This window comes from Hyaena hyaena, unplaced genomic scaffold (genome assembly GCF_003009895.1).
Source record: "Hyaena hyaena isolate Hyena2069 unplaced genomic scaffold, ASM300989v1 scaffold_194, whole genome shotgun sequence".
NCBI lineage: Eukaryota > Metazoa > Chordata > Mammalia > Carnivora > Hyaenidae > Hyaena > Hyaena hyaena.
The window spans coordinates 1,338,575-1,363,981 of NW_024080826.1; the positions used below are offsets into that span (position 1 = coordinate 1,338,575).

General features: G+C 43.5%; 1 long non-coding RNA gene across 2 annotated transcripts in view; it reads left to right on the forward strand.

Moving 5' to 3' along the window:
• The first annotated feature begins 3,921 nt into the window (after positions 1-3,921).
• The window catches only part of LOC120237972, a 28,159-nt gene continuing 6,673 nt past the window's right edge, over positions 3,922-25,407 (forward strand). The window contains exons 1-2 of one of the 2 annotated variants that reach the window (XR_005530099.1): positions 3,922-3,954; positions 4,178-4,259. This is a non-coding gene — a long non-coding RNA (uncharacterized LOC120237972). Of the gene's footprint in view, positions 3,955-4,174; positions 4,260-25,407 lie in introns of both variants that reach the window. The other variant, XR_005530098.1, reaches the window with a different exon arrangement.

Sequence of the window (25,407 nt, forward strand, 5' to 3'; positions counted from 1 at the left end):
CCTCAGATTTTGTTCATCTGTAAGAGTCTTTACTTCCTCTTCACTCTTTAAAAATACTTAACATTTTTTTTCTAAATCTTTATTTATTTTTGAGACAGTCAGAGAGAGAGAGAGAGAGAGAAGCGGAGGAACAGGGAGAGAGGGAGACACAGAATCTGAAGCAGCTCCAGGCCCTGAGCTGTCAGCACAGAGCCCGATGTGGGGCTTGAACCCACGAACCCTGAGATCATGAGTGGAGCCGAAGTCAGATGCTTAACTGAATGAGCCCCCAGGTGCCTCTAAAAAGACTTTTTTTTTTTTTTTTAATTTATTTCTGAGAGAGAGAGAGAAGGAGAGTAAGCAGGGGAGGGTCAGAGAGAGAGATACACAGAATCTGAAACAGGCTCCAGGCTCTGAGCTGGCAGTCAGCACAGAGCCCGACATGGGGCTCAAACCCACGAACTGTGAGATCATGACCTGAGCTGAAGTCAGACACTCAACCAACTGAGCCACCCAGGTGCCCCTAAAAAGACTTTTTAAAAGCGGGTTTAGGTTTACAACAAAACTGCGAGGTAGGTCTCAAGCCGCCGCACGCCGCCTGCCCCAGGAACCCTGTGTGCCCTTGCCTGTCCTCTCCACGTTTACTTCTCCAGAATGCCCGCTCCTAGGGGTCGTTCAGATGTGGACCCCCGATGGGCTTCTTTTCCTCAGTCATTTGGAGGTCAGCTTCCCCTGGGGTCTTTCCCTGGCCTGGTAGCTCACTTTTAGTGCTGGGTCATATTCCTTTGTCTCCAAAGGATGCACCCAAGTTTCTCCTTCACTTTTGAGAGATGATCTTGTGGGATAAAAATTCTCAGCTGGCACCTCCTTCCCATCAAAATTTTAATCATCTCCTTCCACCCTTCGGGCTCTCGCACGGTTTCTGAAGAGAAGTCTGACAGGCCTCTTGTCCTGGGTCCTCCATAGGTAAGGTTTTCTTTCCTCTCTGGCTTTTTTTGAGGTTTTTCTATGTGCTCAGGTTTTGTGCACACTGAAGGCTCTGACAGGTGATTTGGGGGGATGCATCGTACTCGGTGTTCTCTGAACATCCTAGATCGTGTTTCGGGAGCTGTTATTGCTTTTGGAAGATTCCCAGACATCATCACTTCAAGACTTCTTCCTCTTCCTCCGCTTTTCTCCGTCTGGTGTTCGCGCTGTGTGACTGTCCCACATTCTGTGGTTGTCCCGCGGTGCTTGGACAGTCAAGTGTGGGGGTTTCCTTCGTCTTTCTGTCTTCTTGCATGTCGGTCTGGGGAGTTTCTATCTGACTAACCTTCAAGCCGATTGTTTCTTTGGCCTTTCTGACTCTCGTAATGAGTCCATCAAAGGCATTTTCCATTTCTTTTACAGTAATTTTGATTCCTCATATTTCCTTCTGATTTCCTCTTAACGCGCCCATCTGTCTGCTTCCATTCCCCATCTGTTCCTGCCTGTGCCTCCTGCCTTCCCTTAGACCTCTTAGCATATTCCTCACAGCTGTCCTGTGTCCCCGATCTTACCATTTCAACATCTCCCCCATGTTTGAGTTTGCTGTGATGCTTGCTTTGCATCTTTACTCGTGTGTCTCCCCGTCTCTTCTCATGCCTTCTGAGTTCTCGCTGAAGGCAGTAGGTGCGGTACACGGTAACGGGGGCCGAGGTTTTCACCTAGGAAGCAGCGGTAGGATTCGCTTCACGTTTGCTGTAGCTGTGGGTATGAGAGGCTTCTATTTCCTCTGGGTTTGTCCCCTTGGTCTCCCCGGCTGTCTGTGGGTTTCCCTAGACACTCCACCTTACGTGGGCTCCGTGTCCTGTGCTCTGTCTGTTGGAAGCCACCGTTAGGATGCGAGGGGTCTGCTGGGGTGGCGGTGAGATGTCGGAGAGAAGGAGAGTTCTAAAACCTTATCAATAAATCTCTTGTTTGCGTAGCCACCTTGAGTCCCTCAGCTGTGTCTTTTAGAGAGTTTTTCAGCCTTTTCTGTCCCCCCTTATGCGAGCTAGGAAGGCTGGGGGGGCCTCGAGCCAGCCATTGCCCAGGTCAGGGAGGGTTTCGGCAGATCCCTCCTGAGGACAAGCTCCCGCCGCGGAGAGCAGAGCGCCCCGGACGGAGTGCACCAGGGAGTTCACTTTCTGCTTCCCTTTCCAGGAGCACGGAGGGATTCCTGCGCCCTCTTTGCCATCGGGACTTGTCACGCTCGTGAAAGTCGGGGGCCTCTAGCAATGTTTAACGTCCAAGCCATTTCACAGGCAGCCTCCCCTAATTTGTCGATTGCCATTTAGATGTTCCTACTGGCGGCTTCCGTCTCAGGGCAGCGTCTGCTGTTCAGGTTTGCAGCGCACTTTGTTACTAGTTGATCTAAGAAGAATTATTGTTTTTCAATTGTTGATCCTATTTCTTCGTGTGAGAATGACAGTGATGACTCCCAGCTCATGCTGGAGCAGGAAGAGGGGGCAGATTCTAGACAATTGCGCTGCCTGATGCTCTAAGGCCAATGTATGGCGAAGCTGTAAATGCACTGATTGTACATATAAGTAAACTTCAAGTAACAGATTCTTAAATAAATACCTACTATATATATTTCTCCTCTGGCCCATGCTGTGTTGCATAAAGCACGTTGGGTGTTCAACCTTCATCATACTCTATTATTCCTTTCATTACTGCAGAGGACAGAATGCCAAAAATGCCATATTTCAGGCATCCTTACAGCTAAGGTGTTGCGTGCGGTTTCTATTCGACCAATAAGATGCCTTTTTTCAGGTCTGGGAGTAGAAAGTGAGTCCACATATCTACAGATTCGCCGTTTCTGCAATAAGTTTGGGCTTGGAAACATCTGGCTTGTGTGTGTGTGTGTGCGTGCGTGCGCGTGCGCGCATGCATACTTTCTGCTGTTAAGAGTAAATGAGTGCCAGTATCACTTACTTTGCAGATGTCAAGGCCCAGGAAACGTCTTCTGCAGGGCAGACCGTGCTGGTGCCAGCTGTGATGTCAGAGGTCGGGAACCGCGTGGTGCTGATCACCATGAACCATGGGGTTACAGAGCCAGGGTCTTCCGGATTACGGAGAAGGTGTAGCCTTGCCCCGGGGGCCGGATTCCATAGTGTGTGTGGTGCAAGGAATTCTGGATGCCCGGGCTATAGCAGTGGTACTCAGCCTGGCTGCACCCAATAGCCACCTACATAGACGGGCTGTAAAATTATGACCACCTGCATGCCAGGTAGTTATTTTGTCATCTCAGGGAGTGAATTCAGGACACGGATTTGTGAAAAACCCCCCACGGGCTTCCCACGCCGAGACGGCGTTGAGAATGTCTCATCTGGAGCCTGTCTCTCCAGCTCTCCCAGCACACATTCCAACCAGTTACTACTCTGCACTCAGCATCTCCTTGCTGAAAGGGGCTGGGCAGACCCCGCTGCCTGCGCCTGAACTTGGACGGATACACAGTGTCTCCGTGTTTGGCAGCCTTCCTGTTTTGGTCCGACGAGTGAGGAACACATGAGGTGTGTCAGCGACGGCGTTACCGGAGAGAGCTAGCTCGCTCGCCTTCTAGCTGGCATGAGTCAAGGGCACGGCGTGTTCAAGGGTCATTACCACTGTGTTCACCGCAGCTGTACTCTGCTGTGGCATAAGGGTGGCCCACAAAGTGCTACTAAATAGCGATGTTTTCAGTGCACACACACTGTTCCCAGCACAAGCACAAGTAATTAAATCTCGCCATCAGCCACAGTGAAGAATGGCCTCACCGACTCTGTTTTGTTCCTCCACGGGACTTTCCGAGGCCTGCCTTCCTTCAGGGTTTGCCGATCTCTCCACTCAGGCTCCAGCTAATCATGATCTGTTGGCCCTCAAGACATTGAGGGAACATTTCGAAATACAGTGAAGTCATAAAGGACTGGCTCTACTTAATAGAATGTCATACCTTGGCGAGCCAAAGAAGGGAACTGTTGTGTGTGATTTAGGGTGAGGAGAATAATGCTTCTGATTCCTTCCCAGAGTATGTTTTGACCAGAGCTGCTTACTCCAGGGAATGATAAATTGTCATCAATTGACCCTAGCGATCCCTAGAACAATAAGTATCAGTGGCTCTTATCACAGGCCCAGTGGAGGGGGGGTTGGGATATGTGACGTGAGTTTTCCAAAACTCTGTACGTAGAATGTGACCCTTTCGTATCATTCACAGCAGAAAGGAACCTACCCACCTGTCACCCGACTACATTTCCAGTGTCGATTCTGGACTTTATCTCACTCCAGTCATAATGAAAAAGGTAATGACTCACAGTTGCCCTGTTACCCCTTTGTGTCGCCCTTGCACGGTACAAAGGATCATAGCCTTTGCAGTACTTTTCCCTGCGTGACCACCCGGGACGTTCCGTGTGGTTCAAGTTGCAGCTCAGGTGTTACCGACATGGCTTGGCTCCAGGATTTTTATCTGTAGTGATGGCGGCTCCAAGTTGGGAGGTGGGGGTGGGGCTGGATACGGGCACGGGGAGGAAATAAGGACGGGGTCAGTGGAGATGCCAGGTGGCTGCGTCGCCCAGAAGCCTTCTCTCACTCCTCCAGGCTAAAGTCGTTCTGTCCTTGAAGCCAACATAATTCTTCACACCTGTATAATTACAGTAAAAAAATTTTGCATGATTTTTATTATTTGTGTATAGAAATACCTCCCATGCTAGGAAGGGAATCGTACACTGTCATTTTTGTAGCCCTGGCACTGTTTCTAATACAGATTTTTTTTTAAATATTTTATTTATTTTTGAGAGAGAGACAGACAGAGTGTGAGCAGGGGAGGGGCAGAGAGAGAGGGAGACAGAATCCGAAGCAGCTCTAGGCTCCAAAATGTCAGCACAGAGCCCGACGTGGGGCTCAAACCCACGAATCATGAGATCATGATCTGAGCCAAAGTCAGGCACTGAACCAACTGAGCCATAAATTTGAGAATATTTAATTTAACTGAGAAGTTAATATTTTTTGAGACAGAGAGAGGCTCTATGTTCATTAAGGGGCTTACTGCCTTCTGGGGAGGGTAGATAGTGGGACAGACAAGGAGCCGCGGGGGTAGGGTCTGCAGGTGCCGTTCACCTTGGGGGCAGAAGCCACAGTCCGCGCGATCCTCTGCCTGGACAGCTGGCTCCTGGATGTGCTCCGTCTCCCAGGGCAGGTTCACTCTGACATGGCTCTCAAGGGCAGATGAGAGAACCAGAAAGGACATTCCCCTCCAGTGGGGACTGCCCTTGTCCACAGATGCCGTGTGGAAAATACACTTCCAAAGTCTCTCTAGGTGATGCTGTTCTGAAGCCCTGTATCCCACGGACAGGTGGACCAGCTTGGTGGGGCTTCGTGTTTTGGGTGGGGTTTGCCTGCCCAAGACTCCTGGCTCTAGTGACTGTCTAGCATGTCAGGAACCATGTCCAGCTACGCAGAGCGGCATGAGCAAGGGCTGTCCAGATTCCTACAGAAGGGTCATGAACGTTATGGAATGACCTTGGACCTCATAACATGCAAGAACAGGGCTGTCTTGCCATCCTCCGCCATCCCCGCTGCACAATAACTCGTCTTCCTCATCTTCTGTAAACCGGCCCCACAGAGCTCCCAGAGACAAGAGACCGGATGGTTAGCGTGAGGCCGGACCCGGGTCTGGGAGAAGGTTGGTCTTTCAGCTGTGGCCCTTGGGCCCAGTCCTTGAAGGGCTACTGACCTGTGCCCTGCCCCTGAAGCTCACACACCTCCCCACCCTCCTGTGCAGTTAAGACACCCCTGTATCAGCCTTGACCCTAGAAAACAGCTTTCTCTTAGTGGCGCTCAGCCCTTTGAGATTGTTCACTTCTTTGTGGACCTTCTGAGCAGCCTGAATGCCAGACACCTGACAGCTTTGGGCACAACATATGGTCACGTCAGTGTATTGTCCAGAGCTGTGCCTGGCACAGAGGTGACAGATGACAAATATATGTCATTTGGATGAATATTTGCATGGGTATACAAAGAGATTCCTTCTTTTCGAGATATTATAGCCATACCCTTGGCTTTTCCAAGGTGTGAGTCTTCCACCTGGGGACCCTCGGCCACTCCTCTTCCTTCACAGCTGATTTCTGCAGCCCCTAAGAGACCCTGTTCTTTAGAGGGTGACTTCATAGTCCCTCTGTTCTTCAGCACAGTCTCTTCGCCCACTTTCCTTCACATATATCCACCCACAGAGAGATCCTAAAATATCAGAAGAGTTACATGTCCCTTCCTTTCAAACTTAAAACACATGTCGTCCGTGACAACGTGGTAAGTTCACACTTGGATGGGTGCCCCCGCATCACTAGCGATCGGCCCGGAAAGGCTCGGAACGCTCTCCTCTGCTTTATATTCCTGCAAAGAACCAAGCAAAAGCAAACACGAAAATCAGAACTTTTCTCTTTCTAGAACTGTGTTTTGTTGTTTCTGGATTCAAGATAGCAATGGCTTTTTCCTTTTTTTTTTAATGTTTAGTTATTTTCAAGAAAGAGAAAGACAGAGTGTGAGCAAGGGAGGGTCAGAGAGAGAGGGAGACACAGAATCTGAAGCAGGCTCCAGGCTCTGAGCTGGCTGTCAGCACAGAGCCCGATGTGGGGCTCAAACCCACGAACTGTGAGATCATGACCTGAGCCAAAGTCGGATGCCTAACCGACTGAGCCACCCAGGCACCCCAAGAAATTGTTTTTTTCAAAATACTATTTATTAATCTGTAGTTCAAGCCTTTATGTTCCTGCATGTGATTCTCAGAACAAAACAATAGTGTAATGTATTATCTATTTTTGGCAGGAAGGAAATTGTAGCTCACAGAAATGAAATAATTACCCCAAATCAGGGAACAGATGACAGGGGATTTGAAACCAAGCCCGTCCGAATCTCTGCCACACTAACCCTGGGCCACATACTCGAACCACAGGGAACCGTATTCTGGCCTCCAGTACTTGGGTTTCTGTGGTAATGGGTATTCACATGAACAACACTTAACAAATCCAAGCATATGGGTCTCCTACCCCATCCCTACATCCAAAGCTGGAAGGAGTTTATTGCTTTTGCCCTCTTAGTCTATTGCTTTCCTGTTTTTAATTTCATTGATATCCAACCTAACCTTAAAAATAGATTTTCCGGGCAGCTGGGTGGCTCAGTCGATTAAGCCTTCAACTCTTGATTTCGGCTCAGGTCATGATCTCAGAGTTCATGAGTTCAAGCACTGCATCCGTGCAGAGCATGCTTGGGATTCTTTCTCCCTCTTTCTCTCAAAAATTGACATTTAAAAAAATTGATTTTCTCTTCCTTGCTTTGGCTTAAATTGCTCTTTTTTTCTGTAGTTTATTTAGGTGACATCTCAGGCTATGGATTTCATGTCTTTCTTTTTTCCTAATGCTTGTGAGCTGTGCTCTGTGCTGCCCTTGGAAAGCTGTCTTCATGGCTCCCACACATTTTGACAAATTCTATTGTTATTTTCATCTAGTTCAAAATATGCTTAAATTTTTTTAGAGACTTCTTTGACCCACCTTTTATTTAGAAGTAGGGTTTTAACCTCCGGTTATTTTAGCTAGTTTCTGATTTTAATTGCGGTTTAATTCCTCTATGTTCCAAGAACATAATTTCTATGCTTTCAGGCATGTTGAGACGGGGTTTTATGGCCAGAAGGCGGTCCACAGCTATGGTTCGTGTTCCACGTGAACCTGAGAAGAATGCGTGTCCCACCTCGGTTGGGTGGACCATTTGGTCAACGAGATCACGTTAGTGACAGCGGCGTTCTGGTCACCTGGATCCTCACCAATGCTCTGCCAGCTTCATGCCTCCCTTAACAACAAGGGATATTTACAACCTCGACTCTGAGAGTGGATTTGCCCTTATCTCCTTCAATTCTGTCTGGGCTTGCCTTATGCATGCTGCTATTCTCTTGTTAGGCTCCTAAAAAATCATAACTTGTATGTTTTGTTTTTTTTTTTTTTTTGGAGAATCGACTCTTGATAATCTTCCTTGTTCTGAAAGTTTGCTTTACCTGAGTCAAGATCGTCACTCCCGTTCTTTCTCTGCCTCCGCCCCTTTACATTGAAAACGGAGTCTAGATATTTAAAGTTGGTGCCTTGCAGAAAACACAGTTGGGCCTTGTTTTCTTGGTTTGTTGATTTTGCTGTTGTTGTCTTGTTTCTAGTCCACTCAGCCAACCTGTGTCTCTTGATGGTGTATTTACACCATTAACATCGAAAGTGACACCTGGCGTACTTGGGTTAATGTTCACCGTTGCTGGAATTATCTCCTATTTGCTGTACTTACTTTTTGTTTCTCCCTGGATCTGCCTTTTCTGACTCTAACAGAGATTTCATAGGATTCCACCCCCACCCCCGCTTACTATACCAAATATACTTCTGTAAAATTAATATTAATGGTTTTGCCTCAGAACATAGGAAATTGCATTTTTAAGTAATTTAAATCACCTTCAAATAACACTACACCGCTACACATGCATGAGGTACCTCGTGAAGGACCCACTCACTCCTCGTCTCCAGTGGCCTATGTCACTCATCTCTGTGCTGTCACCACCTAATACATTGCTACTGTGGGGACTTTAACCAAACGACTTCGTTTCAGATCAATTAATCAAGGTAAATGAAACATCATATTTGGCCTTCATTTATTCATGCTCTGATGCCTGCCTTTACAGAGAGCTGAGTTTCCGAACTAGATTATTTTCCTTCTGTCTGAATTTCTTGAAAAAAGAGGTTAAATTCATTGAAGTTCCTAAATTATTGTTTGTCTGAGAAAGTCTTTATTTCTCCTTCATGTTGGAAGGGAAATTTGGGAGGACATAGAATTGTACGTTGGTGACATTTTAAGATTTTGAATATTTCATTCTACTCTCTCATTTGCATGGTTTCTGATGAAAAGCATGATGTAATTATTTTCCTTTCTTCTCTACAAGTTAAGCTTTCTTTTTTCCATCTGGCTTTCTTCGACTCTTGCTGTTTATATCTGATTCTGTGCAATTGGAGTGGGATGGACCTACGTATAAACTTTAAATAAATATTTAACATATATATCTCCGTATATATGTATTTGCTTATTTGTATAAATATATTTTTATTCACCTACTCTGCTCAGTGCTCTTGGAACTTGCTGGATCTGTGTTGTGATGCCTGTCTTTAATTTTGGGAAGTTGCTGTCCATATTACTTCAAATACGTTTATTTTTTTCTTTCCTGCTCTGTTCTCTCCTTGTTTCTGGAACTGAAATTATATTATAACTTTAGAATTTTTTTTATCATACTTAGAAGACTTAAACATAAATTGCCTCTTCATTGTTACCGAAGGGCCACTTGGCAATTGAAAGCAGAGTGAGATTTTAGCATTTGTCACCCTCAGATGCCTTCCTGAAGGTCCCGACTGGCCGACAGCCCGGTCCTCTGCCCCTGCTGGTTCACCAGCTCTCAGGAGACACGTGTGCCCAGAGCACCTCCCGTCCTTCCCTGATGCTCACTGTCTCCGCACCCCCCCCCACCCCTGTGGCTCCCATTCTCCCCACACGCTGACATTCCTCTCCTCTGGTTAAGAGTGATGCCCATGTTGCTGAGCACAGAAGCCCCTGCCCCATTCTCATTTTGACTCTCAATGACATTTGTCATATTGACTATTTCGTCATTTTCGTTTCGGAGCTATCCTACTCCATCAACACACCACCTTGCAAACGTCTTCGATTTTCTCTTTCCTTACTATGTAAAACTAGGTCATTAGAAGTACGTATGAGAAATCAAGAAATTTCTCCATGCTTCTTTTTAAAAAGCTTCTTTTTAATGTGTATTTATCTTGAGACGGGGTCGGGGGAGAGAATCTCAAGCAGGCTCCATACTGTTAGCACAGAGGCCAACTTGGGGCTCAATCACGATCCATGAGATCATGACATGAGCTGAAATCAAGAGTTGGATAATTAACCAACTGATCCCCCCAGGTGCCCTTCCATGCTTCTTAAAAGAGAGATTTTTCTTTTCTTTTTAAATCTTATCACGTTGACTGTGCCACTCAGTTGAGACGCCTTTGGTCACGAACATGTATTTCTTGGCCATCTTGGGGAAAACCTTTTGCACATCCATCCACAGAGCCAGGACTCCCCTCTGGGGTCAGGTCCCATCTCCTCCCCTTCCTGGTTTTATGACCTTGGCTCTCCATCACTTTTTCCTGACATGAAAAATAATAAAAATAATAGGATCTAACTTCTAAGGTTATCTGGAAAAAAAAAAAAGAGGTCTTACTTATAAGAAAGGTAATGTGTATGAGCAAATGTAAGCTCTACTGTTATTCTGTTTTTCTGGGCAATTTTATCACGGTAACCAATTTGTGCCAAAGTCTCTTCATCTCATTAAACCATCAACTGGTGATTATATGGGGCTGCACAATCATGGTTTTCTCTATTGAAGCCTGATTCTTACACTCTAGTAAAATAATAGAAGACCATGGCAGACTTGAGTTTCCTTTAAGTGATCTTCAGTGTTCATAAAGGGCTATCAAAAATCATCTTTGTTTATGCACATTTATTGCCAGGCAGTGTCAAGTTCCAGGAACTTAAAAAAATGTCCAGATGAACCAGCACAGGCATCACGACCATTGAGGACTCTTTTCCATTCCGGGAATGAAATTGAGTTGATATATGATTATATGGTGCACTGAGTGTGTGGCCACATTAAAGGGAAAATCAAATAGCTGCATATATAAGGTCTTAACATATTTATTACCATTTGATGGTAACTAACCAATAAAACAATGAATGTTGTCTACATAAATAATATGGATACGCACTAGCTGACAGAAATTCAGTGCAGGTGAAGCATATAATACATGACCGTGGTTTATTTACAGGCAGCATCAAGTTAAGAATTCTGAGGGTGTCTCCAGGACATACACTTTAAGAGCTCACTGTACTTTTTCTGATGGGAAGTCTGACTGTTAACTTCCGATGTACATACATCGGAATGTGCCTGATCTCCCCCAACCCTGATTTTCACGGTCTCACTGTGATCTGCTTGTCAGCGTGATTCTGTCAAACAAATGAAGTCATGGAAACACATAGAATATGATTTCATGCTTGACCTTGAGAAAGCAATCTTCTTTATGATTAAAGAATGAAGGTTTAATTATGAATTAATTGAGAAGAATAATAACTCTTGGGTAAGAAAACCCAAAGTGTTGTGCTTGAATTTAAAGAAGCCAGATTTGGGGGTGCCTGGGGGGCTCAGCCGGTTAAGCATCCAACTCTTAATTTTGGCTCAGGTCATGGTCTCACAGCTGGTGGGTTTGAACCCCGAATCGGGATCCACAGCATCAGTCTGGAGCCTGCTTGGGATTATCTCTCTCTCTCTTGCTCTCTGCTCCTCCTCTGCCCACAATCTCTCTCAATATAAGTAAACTTAAAAAACGAAAGGTCACCAGATTTAAGATGCAAAATATTTCAAATCACAGTTTTAAAATGAGTGCTAAACATCCACCTTAAATGAGAGGGAGAATTTTGTTTCATACCCTCAGAAGTCATGTGTGTGAGTGACTGTGACCTGAATGTCCGAAATAGCAGCAATATAGATAGCAATGTGACAAGTGGCCATACAGTTCCTGCGTGATACCCTTTGAGGAAGGAAGTCATGGTTAAGTAAGGCAGATTGATTTCAGGGCTGGCTGAGACTGCGGATGCTGGTAAATTCGGACCCCCCAAAATAGAGAAACTTGTACTAGAAACAGACCTCTTGACAGCCACATGGAATCCCTAAGGACTGTGTCAAGAGACACTGAAATAGATTTGCTATTGAAGACAGTGACTTTCCACTTAGGAAGTGAGCCCCTTGCCTATAGTACATTTAAGTTTTGTTTGTATAAAATAACAGAAATAATAATGATGATGTCTAATCTATGGGAATAGAACAATATAGAACTTAAAATAGTATGTACATGTGGAAGGAGTTGGAGTCAATTTTCTCTAATGTTCTTCTAATTTAGAAAAAGGGTTAAGATGCCGATTAGTTTTTAATTTTATTATTTTATAATTATTTTTATTATCTTAATTATAATTGATTACTTGTTAAGTATAATTTCAAAGATGAGCACCAAAGAACATAAATACAGGTGTTATAGCTTACAAAGGAGAAGGAAAAAGGAAAAGACAAAAAAAAAAAGAAAAGCCACAATTCTAGTTGTTAAAGACTCATTTGGTAAAATATTTAAAAAGGAACATTTAGTAAAAACTATAAGGGAAATACCTTAGTGATATCAGAGTAAGAAAGAATGTCTTAAGCAAGATACTGATAATAAGCTATTTATGCAGTTGATTAAATCTGATTCAAAACTTATGTTCTTAGCATAACACAATAAAGAATATGAAAAGGAAAAGTCACAACAGGGTAGGAGATGTTTGGGACTCTGTAACCCAAAAATAAATAAATCAGAGCTTATATGAATCGGTAACGAAAAGAGAAACAGTCCCAAAAGAGTTGCACAAACCTGAACAAAGGTTTCACTTAAAGTAAACATGAATGACCTAGAAAGAAATCAAAAGACTCCTAACCCCATTTTTACTCAGTCGGGCCAATAAAAACCACAGTGAGATGCCAGTTTACACCCATCAGAGCAGGTAGACTACAAGGCCAGCCAGGAAGTGTGGGGACGCCCCCACCCTCACCCCCACCCCGGAGCAGGGGAAACACTAGCACCCGGTTGGCGGATGGTGAAAGATACGGCCATCTGGGAGACCAGGTGTACTGCGTGACCACCCCCTCCTGAATATTAAACTTGGCAAAGCCCTGCACGGTCACACCCAGGTGACATACAAAAATACTCAGACACCTGCATATAGTTTGCAGCGAAACAAAATCTGCTCTGGGTAATGTTAGCCCAAAGGGGGTAAATCCAAGGATGTTACAGACTCAGTGACCTCATGGAAAACCTTGGGAAGCTGACTAGGGTCAAAGTTCCAGAAAAGTCAGGGACAGACATGGTGCAGAGTTCATGAGAGGGCAGCAAACCCGGCCGAAACGGACCGCAGGCGGGGGCAGGGGCCGCTGAGCTGGTCCGCCAGCCGAGGGGCCTGGGAAGGGCTGCTGCTGAATGCAGGAGGAGAGAAAAAGCGTGTGTGTGCGTGTGTGCGTGTGTGTGTGTGTGTGTGCGTGCGCGCGCACGGTAATTATATATGCTAATCTATTCTCATCTAGACTTAAGAGCCTGCCCCTCAGGCTGGTCCGCTGCGCCCCCCACGTGCAGCAATGCTTTCTCATCACTGAGTCCCCACTGTCTTTACTGCCATCTCACCCCTTCTCCCGGAAGCCGGCCTCGCATCCCACCCGCACTGGGCCCCCAGCTCTGTCTCCCTGGTGCCCCGCCACTAATTTTCTTCCTACACCCACAGCCGTTCCTCAGCCTCCTTTGCCAGATCCAGTTTCTCCCAGCCCTTAAATGATAGTGTCGCCCGGGGTCCAGCCCTTCCCGTCTCTTCTGCATCCGCTCTTACCTTTGGGTGATTCCACCAGGCCCTTTGCAATCGAGCCCGAGCAGAACTACACTCTCAGAAACATCTGGGTTCTCCCTCTGAACTGCCTTTTCTGATGGCTTCATCTAAAGTAAGACCCTCCATGGAGGGCCCTTGGAGGCTCAGTTAGTTGAGCGTTACTTCCACTCAGGTCATGATCTCATGGTTTGTGAGTTCAGGCTCCACATCCGGCTCTGTGCTGATAGCATGGAGCCTGCTTGTAATTCTCTCTCTCTCCCTCTCTCTCTACTCCTCCCACACTCATGCTCCCACTCTTGCTCTCTCTCTGTCAAAAATTAATAAACTTTAAAAAATAAAAATAAGGGGCGCCTGGGTGGCTTAGTCGGTTAAGCGTCCGACTTTCGCTTAGGTCATGATCTCGCGGTTCGTGGGTTCGAGCCCCTCATCGGGCTCTGTGCTGACTGCCAGCTCGGAGCCTGGAGCCTGTTTCGGTCCGTGACTCCCTCTCTCTCTGACCCTCCCTTGCTCATGCTGTATCTCTCTCTCTCTCTCTCTCCTAGAAATAAATTTTTAAAAAACATTTAAAAAATAAAAAAATAAAAAAAAAACAAGACCCTCCATGACTCTTTCCCCTCTTCCCCTCTTTATGCTTTAATTTTCATCATAGCTCTTGTCACTTCGAGATATTTTAGACTTTGTGTGTGCATAAGGATTTAGTATGTACTGCCCTGACCTGTCGGTGCGTGCTGTGTGGGTTCACCGATATACCCCCCATGCCCAACACAGTAACAGGCACATACTAAACGCACATTAATACATACTGACTGAGTGGACAAGTGAATGATCATATTCATAAATGCCCTGGGAAATGATCTGGACACAGAGCCCACAGAAGAGTCATTCTATCTGACAAACGGAAGTAACCTAATCAGCATGGGTTACAGCGAGAATTGAGGAAAGATCAGTAAGGACAGGAGTAGAATTTTTATACAACGATTGTATTCTCATGTTGCTCTTATACTACAAAAAAATGAATTTCTAAAAGAAGAGGTAATGAAAACTCTTCAAAGTTCTGGCAGTAAATATTTTGGAAGTTAGATTTTCTGAGCAGTGAAGCCATCTTTCAGGACAAAGAACAATAGCAATTCCTCAGGATGTACAGTAAATCCAAGTCTTAGGAACCAATTTGTAAACTGCATGCTAGTGAAACTAAAAAGGGATCTCAAAATTAGATGTGAAATATGAGTAACAGCAGGAAAGAAAACAAGCAATTATTTTATAATTTACTTAAATTACTTATAATTTAAGTAAACATGCATTTAAATGCTGATGAATAATTCAGTGGTGTGCCTGGGTGGCTCAGTTGGTTAAGCATCCAACTTTGGCTTAGGTCATAATCTCACAGTTCGTGGGTTCAAGCCCTGCGTCGGGCTCTGTGCTGACAGCTCAGAGCCTGGAGCCTGCCTCAGATTCTAGTCTCCCTCTCTCTCTGACGCTCTAATGCAGAATATTCGTGTTCATGAATTGTGACTCTCAGTGTCTGTGTGCGGTGGCTACAGTATCTTCAACATCAAGACATGAGGGCTGTTGTATTTGCATCTCCTCAAAACACACAGAGACAAGGGTGTGGATGACAGGGCCAACTTCTATACACTGATCTGGGGTAAGGTCAGAATCTCAGAAGGTACAGAAGAGAACTGAATGTATCAGAAGGGTTCACATCAGACGACAGATCAAAATCAAATAAAAGGCAGGTCTCAGGTGTGTTACATTCCTTACTGAGATGCTTGTTTACAGGGTGGGGAAACAGTTGGCTAACTCTAGACAACAGCTAAACAGCGAAAGCTTGGGAAGACCACAGAGAGACAAGTAATAACCTGTGAGGTTGGGAAGGAGAGCGTGGACCCACGCTGAGTCACACATAGAATATAAATTATGATCTGACTTATGTGTGGATGATGCTCTCATTAAAACACACACAAAGGTGGAACCTCTCCAGGAAACAGCCACACTGATTGAAGCACTCAAGTCCTCCTTTTTTAAATTTTTAATGTTTATTTATTTTTGAGAGGCAGAGACACAGAGAGAGACACACACAGAGTGTGAGTGAGGGAAGGTTGAGAGAGACAGAATCCAAAGTAGGCACGGGGCTCTGAGTTGTCAGCCCAACGTGGGGCTCGAACTCACAAACTGTGAGATCATGACCTGAGCCGAAGTCAGATGCTTAATTGACTGATCCACCCAGGAGCCCCAACCCTACCTTAATAAACTACTCAAAGCACTAAAAACCTAGGGGAATATGTATTATATACAAAATATAAGAGAGTATAATGCTATGAGAAATAAGTTAGTCAGGGAAACACAAATACCATATGATCTCACTTATATGTGGAATTTAAGAAACAAAACAAATGAGAAATGAAAAATAAAAAAGAAAGTTAGCAAACCAAGAAAAGGATTCTTTTTTTTTTTTAATTTTTTTAGTGTTTTATTTATTTTTGAGAGAGAGATAGAGACAGCATGAGCAGGGGAGGGGAGGGTCAGAGAGAGAGGGAGACACAGAATCCGAAGACAGGCTCCAGGCTTTGAGATAGCTGTCAGCAAAGAGCCTGACATGGGGCTCGAACCCACTAACCATGAGGTCATGACCCGAGCCAAAGTCAGATGCTTAACTGACTGAGCCACCCAGGCACCCCAAGAAAGGGATTCTTAACTACAGAGGTCAAACTGATGGTCACCAGAGGGGCGGTGGGTGGAGGATAGGGAAGTACAGGATGGGGATTAAAGAGTGCACTGATCACGATGAAAAAAAGATAAAATGAAAAAATATACATAAAATTAAAAGTATAAGTGGGATGCAATCATATTCCAATCAACACAAACCAAGATAAATCCCTACATTGAGATTCTTAAAAGCCTGGACATGACAGAGCTGAGAATCTAGTGAGGTTAAGGAGAATGCCATTGGCTGGGGAAATGACAGACTTCTACTGCACTTGAATAATGGGAACATCTGTCACATGGAAAGTGGCCTTGTGAGACAGAGTAACAGGCCACACACAAGGAGACCAGCCACAGATAAGGGCCACACCAAACAGCCTCCAAAATGCAAACAGAAGGGGGTAAAGGAAGAGACTCTATCCACCAAAGGAAAACAAAAAATGGCCAGACTAGTGATTATGAAAAACTGAGACTTTTTTTATTCATTAAAAAATTTTAAAAAAAATTTAAGTTTATTTATTTATTTTGAGAGGTAGAGAACACGAGAGGGGCAGAGAGAGGGAGAGAGAATCTCAAGCAGGCTCCATACTGTCAGCACAGAGCCTGATGCAAGGCTCAAACTCACAAACCATGAGATCATGACCTGAGCCGAAATCAAGAGTCAGATGCTTAACCCACTGAGCCACCCAGGTGCCCTGAAAAAACAAGACCTTTACTGGGCACAGAGACAATAGATATTCCCGATGGACTGAAGGAGACAGGCAAATCAACCAAGTTTAAAAAAAAATTAATAAAGAAATATAATATGCAGAAAAGTCACAAAAATGTACCCATAATTGTTCTGATAAATACTATTCAGTGGTCTAACAGCGTGGTCCTCAAACTTAATCCTTAATAAATATCTCAAACTAAAGAGACTTAGAGGAGATGACCATGTATTGCAGTTACAAATTTTTTTTTAATTTTTAATGTTTATTTTTTTAATGTTTTTTATTTATTTCTAGGAGAGAGAGAGAGAGAGATACAGTGTGAGCAGGGGAGGGTCAGAGAGAGAGGGAGTCACAGACTGAAACAGGCTCCAGGCTCTGAGCTGGCAGTCAGCACAGAGCCCGACGCGGGGCTCGAACCCACAAACCACGAGATCATGACCCAAGCAAAAGTCAGACGCTTAACCGACTAAGCCACCCAGGCGCCCCTAGTTACAAATTTTTAACAACCATTTTAATTTATGATGACCCAATCTTATTGTAAATTGAGTGTAAAAATAAAGAGAGAGACAACAAAACATAATACAGCCGGGATGTTTAATGGGATGAGCCACTATCTTGACAACAGAGGACAAAGCGTGGACTAGCTGGAGATCAAGCTATCCTGACATGGCAGGACACTGCACTGACAGTAGACCCAATGGAAATCATGACACCATTTAACCTCACAAGGATATAGAAGTACCGCTAAAGGAACATCACTGAAGGATACCTCGGACTGTTTTGAAGTAGAAGAAACAAAAGAGCAAACATAACAAAGGACATCTAAATCTTCATAGTCATTGATCATGGTCTTATCAAACATAGTCTTATCAAAAGAGACACTGGAATCAATTAAAATAGAGATTTAATATATAAAATTAATGTCTCCTTCAGGGTTGGAAAGTGTATTGGGCATGTATGAGAATCTTACTAGGAATTGAGCCCTTGGACATGTTAGAACATTTGATGCTTTAAAACTATGTGATGGAGATCATACGGATTTGGATCGAGGGTAAGACATGGTATACATGGTGACATCAAAACAGGGACAGATTTTAGAGTGTGTGAATGCTGGGGCACCTGGATGGCACAGTCGTGTAAGCGTCTGACTCTTTATTTTGCTTCAGGTCACGATCTCAGGGTATGTGAGCTCGAGCCCTGCATCAGGCTCTGCACTGGTGGTTTGGAGCCTGTATGGGATTCTCTTTCCTTTTCTCTGCCCCTCTCCCACTTGAGTGCTCGCTCTCTCTCATTCTCTCTCTCTCTCTCTCTCAGAAATAAATAAGCATAAAAGATTTTTTAAAGTATATGAATTCCATAATCATGAGTCTAAGTCCCTACAACATGGTAGCCACAATACTTTCTCACATCAACATATAGGAGGTGCCCAATTTTGTCTGTGTGATGTCTCCAGCTGGTTGGGTGAGAGAAGCAGAGCCAGCATCTCTTCCCTGATCCTATCAACACCGTAGGCTTACGAGGCTACACATTGCCACCCCAGAGAGAGTGAAAAGCAACATGCCTGGGGAACCAACCCCAGCAAGAGAGTCCAGTGAGTGGCTTATGAGGATCTAAGCTTCCATAACTCAGAACTGCCTGCCCAACTTCAAGGGTGAACATAGCCCCTCTGCTCTCCTTATACCTGAAGGTTGACCCTATGGCCAGAAGTTGTCCATGTGTGGTTCTGATGAGTTTCCTTATATAGAATCAGACCCAGAGTGAAGCCCTAGGCAGACCACCAGGAGGGAAGGGACCAGTCAACGATAATACTCACGGTCTAGAAATTAAGGTTCTGTGGTCCACAGGGATACACGTGTGTGGCATGGATTCGTAGTCCTGGCTCAAACCATCTTTATTCCTTTTGGCTCATTTTGGATTTAGGTATAGGTACTTTAGAGTGTAAATTCTGGTGAAGACATGATCTATTATTCACAGCCCACTTCAGCCCCTACTGCTCTGCATTTCATGGCTTATCTAGTGAAAGCTGATGTGGGCCACCATTCGAAAATGAAGTAAAACTCACATAGTTTCCTACAGTAACAGGAAGCTTGTGAAGTCTTGGCAGAGTGGGAGTTAAATATGAAAAGAAATTATCAAAAAGTAGAACATTAGCCAGACCAAAAAATTCCATCCATCTTTAACCACGCTCCTCTAGAGTATTTCTCAGGATTGGCTCTCACATTTCTGAAACATTTAATAAATATGGAAGTTTTTCTGGAAGCCACCTGATGGCAGCTGATTGCCTTATATTTATAGAAGAGCCAGATTTCTAAGTGGAGGAAAATGAACCTTTAATTTTTATTCACATTTCATCAAACTCAGTGAGGAGTTCTAAAATCTTTTCAAGTCTGTTGCCAGTAGGAATTACTTTTTATGCCAGAAATATCTTCTTAATAGAAGTTACAGGCTACAGAAAAATTAAAGGCATGGACATAAATCAAAGGAAGAGTGTTAGGGGAAAAATGCTTCATCAAAAGCCTGAACATCACTTTGAAAAAGATGAAAGAAATTGAAAATATATAGACCACAGCCAGGAAAGAAAGATAAATAAGAAAATCAAGAAAGAGGCTTAGCCTCTTCAGATGCCCATTGAAAGAGCAGAGTGTGGGTGGGAATGTGTGTGCACCCAAGTATACATGGAGTTTGTCATGCTTTGGTATCCAGTGGAGAGACAATGCTGGAAACCCCTACTTTGAATTTTGAGTGTATCCATGTTGGGTACACTTGCATTATTTACTGATTGTCCCAAAGGGAAAATTATCTGGGTCAGAAGAGTGAGAAACGACAGGCAGTCACAAGGTGCAAACCCTTGGAAGCTTTGAGGTCAAAGGCAGCATGTGCAGTTAGGTTATATGACATCACAGGACCTTCTTTATGGAGGAGGATATACCAGGGACAGTGGGTTATACTTGGAAGGAGGACAGAAACATCATGTATCTTCTAATCCGAGCCATGACCAAATCCACTAACCCAGGTCATTCTCATGCTGCTCGAGGTCTGTTTCTGTAACAATAGATACAAATTCCGGGTTGACTTGGCTACTAACTCAAGTTCTCATTCAGGAAGAAACGAGAGTTACACCAGAAAGTCTGGTGGCAAATGACTGAACTCCCAGTATTTTTCATACTTCGATGTTATGAATGCTTCTTGTTTTGTTGGGTTTCTTACACTGGACAACGTACTACCCTGGGCGAATCCATCTCCGGTGGTGTGATAATGGGATCAGTCCAGTAGCTGTCTTTTCCTGTGAGTGGCATGAGCATCACGCCTGCCTCTCCATCTTCCCGTAAGAATAGCAGTGATGGCCAGGGCATATGTGTGCTTCCACACAGAAGAGCCCTTAAATTCCAAGTCTTTGATTTGCCCTGGGCAACGCTTCTCAAACTCCACTCAGGGGGCCCTGCCCATTGAGTCCTGCCACTTGTTTTTGTGAAATATTTGAAACTTGTTTCATTAAGATTTACAATACGTAAGCAGAATGTGGCGTGAAGATATTCCTCACTACTATTCAGATCTTCTTAAACATGAGACTTAAGTACAAGATTGAAATTTCCTTCATTTCTCAATTACTGTATGTGAAAAAGATGGTCACCACAGAGGGTAAGCAGTTCAACAGGGTTTTCTGCCAAATAATATTCTATAATTATTCCTGCTTCAAGTTCCCCTCTCCCCATTAATGAATCTTGTTTCTGGGCCAGATTTTCATCTGTAAACAAGGCATCTCCATTCGCCCGCTGGCCAAGAAGCCAGATTCTTGTTCTTTGCTCTAATAACTTCTCTTTCTTTCTACCCTCAAAAGTGGGCCTAAAGAAAACGGATTGCATTCCAAATATATAGTACTACTTCTAATCACCTTATGTTGGAAATGTACTTTTGGTTGTTTAAATTCCCATTGTAATCTTCAATCTGGGCCCAATTTTATCAGATATCAGAGATCCCCTTACATTTTATTCACTTGTCTGAGTTAGCATGTTGTTGCCATTTTATTACTACACACTTTGCACTGGTACATAGAGACCTCAACCTGAAATGAAGATGTTTGGTCCACATCCTTGTGATTTTTCTTTCTTTTATTTTTAAAGTTTATTTATTTATTTTGGAAGATGGGGGTGGGACAAAGAGAGAGGGAGAGAGAGAATCCCTAGCAGGGTCCACACCGTCAGCCCAGAGCCTGATGCAGGGCTGGATCACATGAACCCTAGGATCATGACCCATTGGGAGTCAAGAGACAGGTGCTAAACCGACTAAGCCACCTCCTGTGATTTTCCTGTTGATGGTTACTAGCAAGCTAAATGAGAAAAGAAAGAAAGAGTTGATGACTTTGAGCAAGAAAAATTTTTTTTTATTGACTTGTCACAAATGTCCCTGGTGAAGTCCCCCAAGAGCACCAACTTCAGGACACTGTGTTCTTTCTGGTTTTTGTGATGTGTTGTGCTCCCTCCGAGACCCCATTGTTCTGGGCTGGTAACATGCAAATCAGAAAAGAGAACCTCTACCGTACACTCTTGGTAGACGGCCAGTTGCTTCCTACAGCATCCTTTCAGTAATCCAGAAACAAGACTTCCTATTTTAAAAGTGATTTTAAAAATGGCAACCCTTCAGTTTCTAATGAGTTTCTGAAATCTCTAGAAACATACTTCATAGTTTTAGTCTTGTGCGTATTCCCAGAGAAGTCCTCACAAATGGGTCATGATAACTTTGTCCCTGTTTAACGAGGAGAATTTGGAGACTTTTGCTGAAAATTTTGGGGGAAACCTAATCGAGACTCTGGTTGTACTTATCAAGAAATGATTATAGAACAAGAGGTGGAGAAATATATCAAGGCTGAGAGAGTAACGGGGGAGTAATCACACCTTTGATCCAAGAACCAAGAATTGGGCCTCCAATTAGGTTTTAGAAGTTTTAGATGCTTACTATAATTTAAATGCCCATTTTCTTATGGCAGCACATAAATGTGTTATATTTAAATTTACTAGGAGGATGTCGTCTGTAAAAGAGGCTCAGAAAAGGGGATGAATACGTTCAAAATATTTTGTGGGAGGACAAGACAATTAAAACTTAGAAAGTGTGGTGTTCAAATGGAAACATGAGTGTGAACTCCTGTCCTTTTAAAAATATGCCATTTCTAGCTTTCCCTCTATAATGACTGAGGAGGGATGCCAGTCACTACCTGCATGCGAGTAAAGTAATCTGATGTTTGTTTCCACTAAAAAAAGAAAAACTATAGCTTTCTGGAAAGGACTTTTGCCATTTCAATATGCAGAAAAGTTGAGACTAGACCTCTTTTTATTGCCAAGATTAAGAGTGGCTTGAAAGACATCTGATATAACGCTGGCATGGGCAAAGGACCTACTTACTCCTTCTCCAAGGTCAAACCATTGAAGCAATACAGAGAAAATACTAATGTCATGAAAATCACCAGCTTGTAATGAGATTATAAAACATAACAATTACCAGCTACCCTAAAGAGCAGGTGTATGGGATTTCTCATTTGTAGAAATACTGCCTACTGGTCAACCCAAGCCATGTGTACACTGCATTAAAGTCTTGGTGAATGCCTAAACCTGTCAGTGCAAATCTAGTCGAACTCTGTTCTGCATGTGCCTGTTAGCTAGAGCAGACTCTGTTGCAGGGAGAGATAACCCCCCAGGCATTGGTGGGTTCAAATAAACTACAGAAAGTGTCTTTCTTTCTCACATATCAGTCACAGTAGTGGGTGTCAGGTGGACAAGGCAGCTCTGTCCCCACAATCACGAAAGGAGTCAGGCTGACACTGATTTGCCACCTTCTGTGTGGCATTCCCTTGCAGCCAAGGAAAGGGGAGCTGGATGTAGACTCATCCATTTCACTGGCACCCGGGGTGGGAGGGGCTCACGTGGCCACACCTGATGCCTGGCTGCAAGAGAATGAAGGAATGTGGGTGTAATGAGAGAACAGGAAGTGGATTTTGGAGACAAGCCAGCCAGACACTGCCACAGTGAGGAGCAGCATCAGCTTAAGAAACAGCATTAAGAAAGGGGTTATGGAGACACCTGGGTGGCTCAATTGGTTAAGTGTCCAGCTTCAGCTCAGCTCATGATCTCATGGTTTGTGAATTTGAGCCCCACTTCAGGCTCTGTGATGACAGCTCAGAGCTTGCTTCAGATCCTCCGCCCTCTTCTCTGTCTGCCCCCTCTCACTCCTGTGCATGCACGTGTTCTCTCTCTCTCTCTCTCGCCCTCTCAAAAATAAATAAAACCATTTAATTAAAAAAGAAAGAGGTTAGGATAAGATGTTTGTAAGTGCTTTCAGAAAAAAAGGGAAAAAATTGAAGAAGATAATTGTTAGAAGTGTAAGTCTAGGTACGTGATTGAAGGTATTAGAGAATCAGATGTGTTAACTTTGTGGGTTTAGGTTTGTTTATGTCGCAGTAAAGTGAAAGTTTTAATAGTGTTTTTTGTTTGTTTTTTGTTTATGTTTTACTAGATTGTAAAATGAACTGTTAGTTGAAGGGCAATGTTAATTTGGACATTAAAACGTTCTTTACCCAAAATTTAACAAATTCAGTATTAGTTGAATCACTAATAGCAGTAAGTGTAATTTTCCTCAGACCAAAGTTTCCCTCGGACGTGAAAAATTCCAGTTGGGATAAGATCCAAGACCCATCACAAAGGTTTCACGTACCCCCAAATGTTCTCTCCAACGGCCAAGTCCCTCCACTATGGGAGCCCATTGTGAGAGTGCATGACCAATGAAAGGGAAGGCAAATACTCTGAAGATAGCGAGGGTTCTAGAATTATCTGTGATGTGCCAGAGGACAGGGTCGTGACTGGATGGAAAGAGGCAGAACCAGTATTGCATAAAGTCAGAAGATCCAAGTCTCGCCCTGGGCCACAATCCCTCTGCCCTCCCTGAGCACAGGAGTGTGGCTTCCAGGCACCTAGGCATCTTGTCGCTGAGAGCAGGTGGAGAGAGCCCCAGCCAGGGAGAAGGAGGGCTTGGAGCTTCACGACTCATCACATACAGCTGAGCTCCTATAAAAATATCAGAGGATTGCTCAGCAGACCAGGCATGGGCTAATATAGACAAAGTGAAGACCGGGGTGGGCTAATATAGTCAAAGTGCAGAAAGAAAAGCTGCCCAAACTGAAGACAATACCTGACAGAATTATCCTTCAAAAATGAAGGTGAAATTAAGATATTTCCAGATAAACAAGCATTGAAGTAGTTCAGAGTTAAATCTGCTTACAAGAAATGCTGAAGATTCCCTCTTGAGGTAAAATTGAAGGATATTAGACAGTTTTAATATACAAAGCTTTCTGGTGAAGGTAAGTACTTGGACAAATACAGAATCCTGTAGAATTGTTGTGTTGATTTACAGGTCACTCTTAGTTCTGGAATGGAATGTGAAGGAGAATGGCACAAAAAATATCTGGAAATCTGTGTTAGATCCACAATACAAACTGATGTAATTTGTGTCACTAACAACTTAAAGTGGAAAGATGAAGATATGAAAAGGAGTAGAATTTTTGTTTATGACTGAAATTGTCATCAGTTTAAAATAGAGGCCTATTTCCTTCCCCAGATTAGGGAAGTTCTCAGCCATAATTTGTTCAAATACACCTTCTGCCCCTTTCTCTCATTCTCCTTCTTCCGGGACTCCTATGTTACAGATATTGTTTCATTTCATGGAATCACTTAGTTCTCTAAGTCTCCGCTCATGATCCAGTAGTTTCCTTTCCCTTTTGTTGGTGATTATGCAGAGAAACTGGATCTCTCATACATTGTTAGTGGGAGTAGAAAATGGTACAACCACTCTGCAATGTAATTTACTAGTTTCCTAAAAATCTAAACACATATTTACCATATGGTCTAGCAATAACATTCCTGAGCATTTATGTTGAAGAGTGCAAACTCACATAAATACAAAAATCTGTATATGAATGTTCATAGCAGCTTTATTTGTTATAGTCAAAAACCGGAAATAACCCAAACGCTCTTCAATTGATGTGTGTAGAGGCAAAATGTGATAAATCAATACAATAGAATGTTACTCTGCAATAAAAAGTAATGAACTACTGATATACCTAACACCAAAAATGGGTCTCAAGGGCATTATGTTGAGTGAAAGAAGCCAAATTCATAATATCAAATATTGTATGATACAATTTGTACACTATTCTCAACATGATAAAATTATAGAGATGGAAAAATAAGTGAAAGAAAATAAAATAAAATAGATTGCTAGGGCTTTAAGATGTTTGATGTAATCCCCATCATAACCATGAAGAAAATAGCTACAGAAGGTACACAAAGGAAATGAGAGGGGGATCAAAGCATGACACCATTAAAAATTAGTGAAACACAAAGGAAGCTAGGAAGAAAGGAAAACAGGGACAAAATAGTGAGGAACCTTAGGAAACCAGCAATGGTAAACCTTGTCTCTCATTAGTTACTTTAAATGTAAATGGATTAAATTTCCTAATAAAAAGGAAAATTTATGT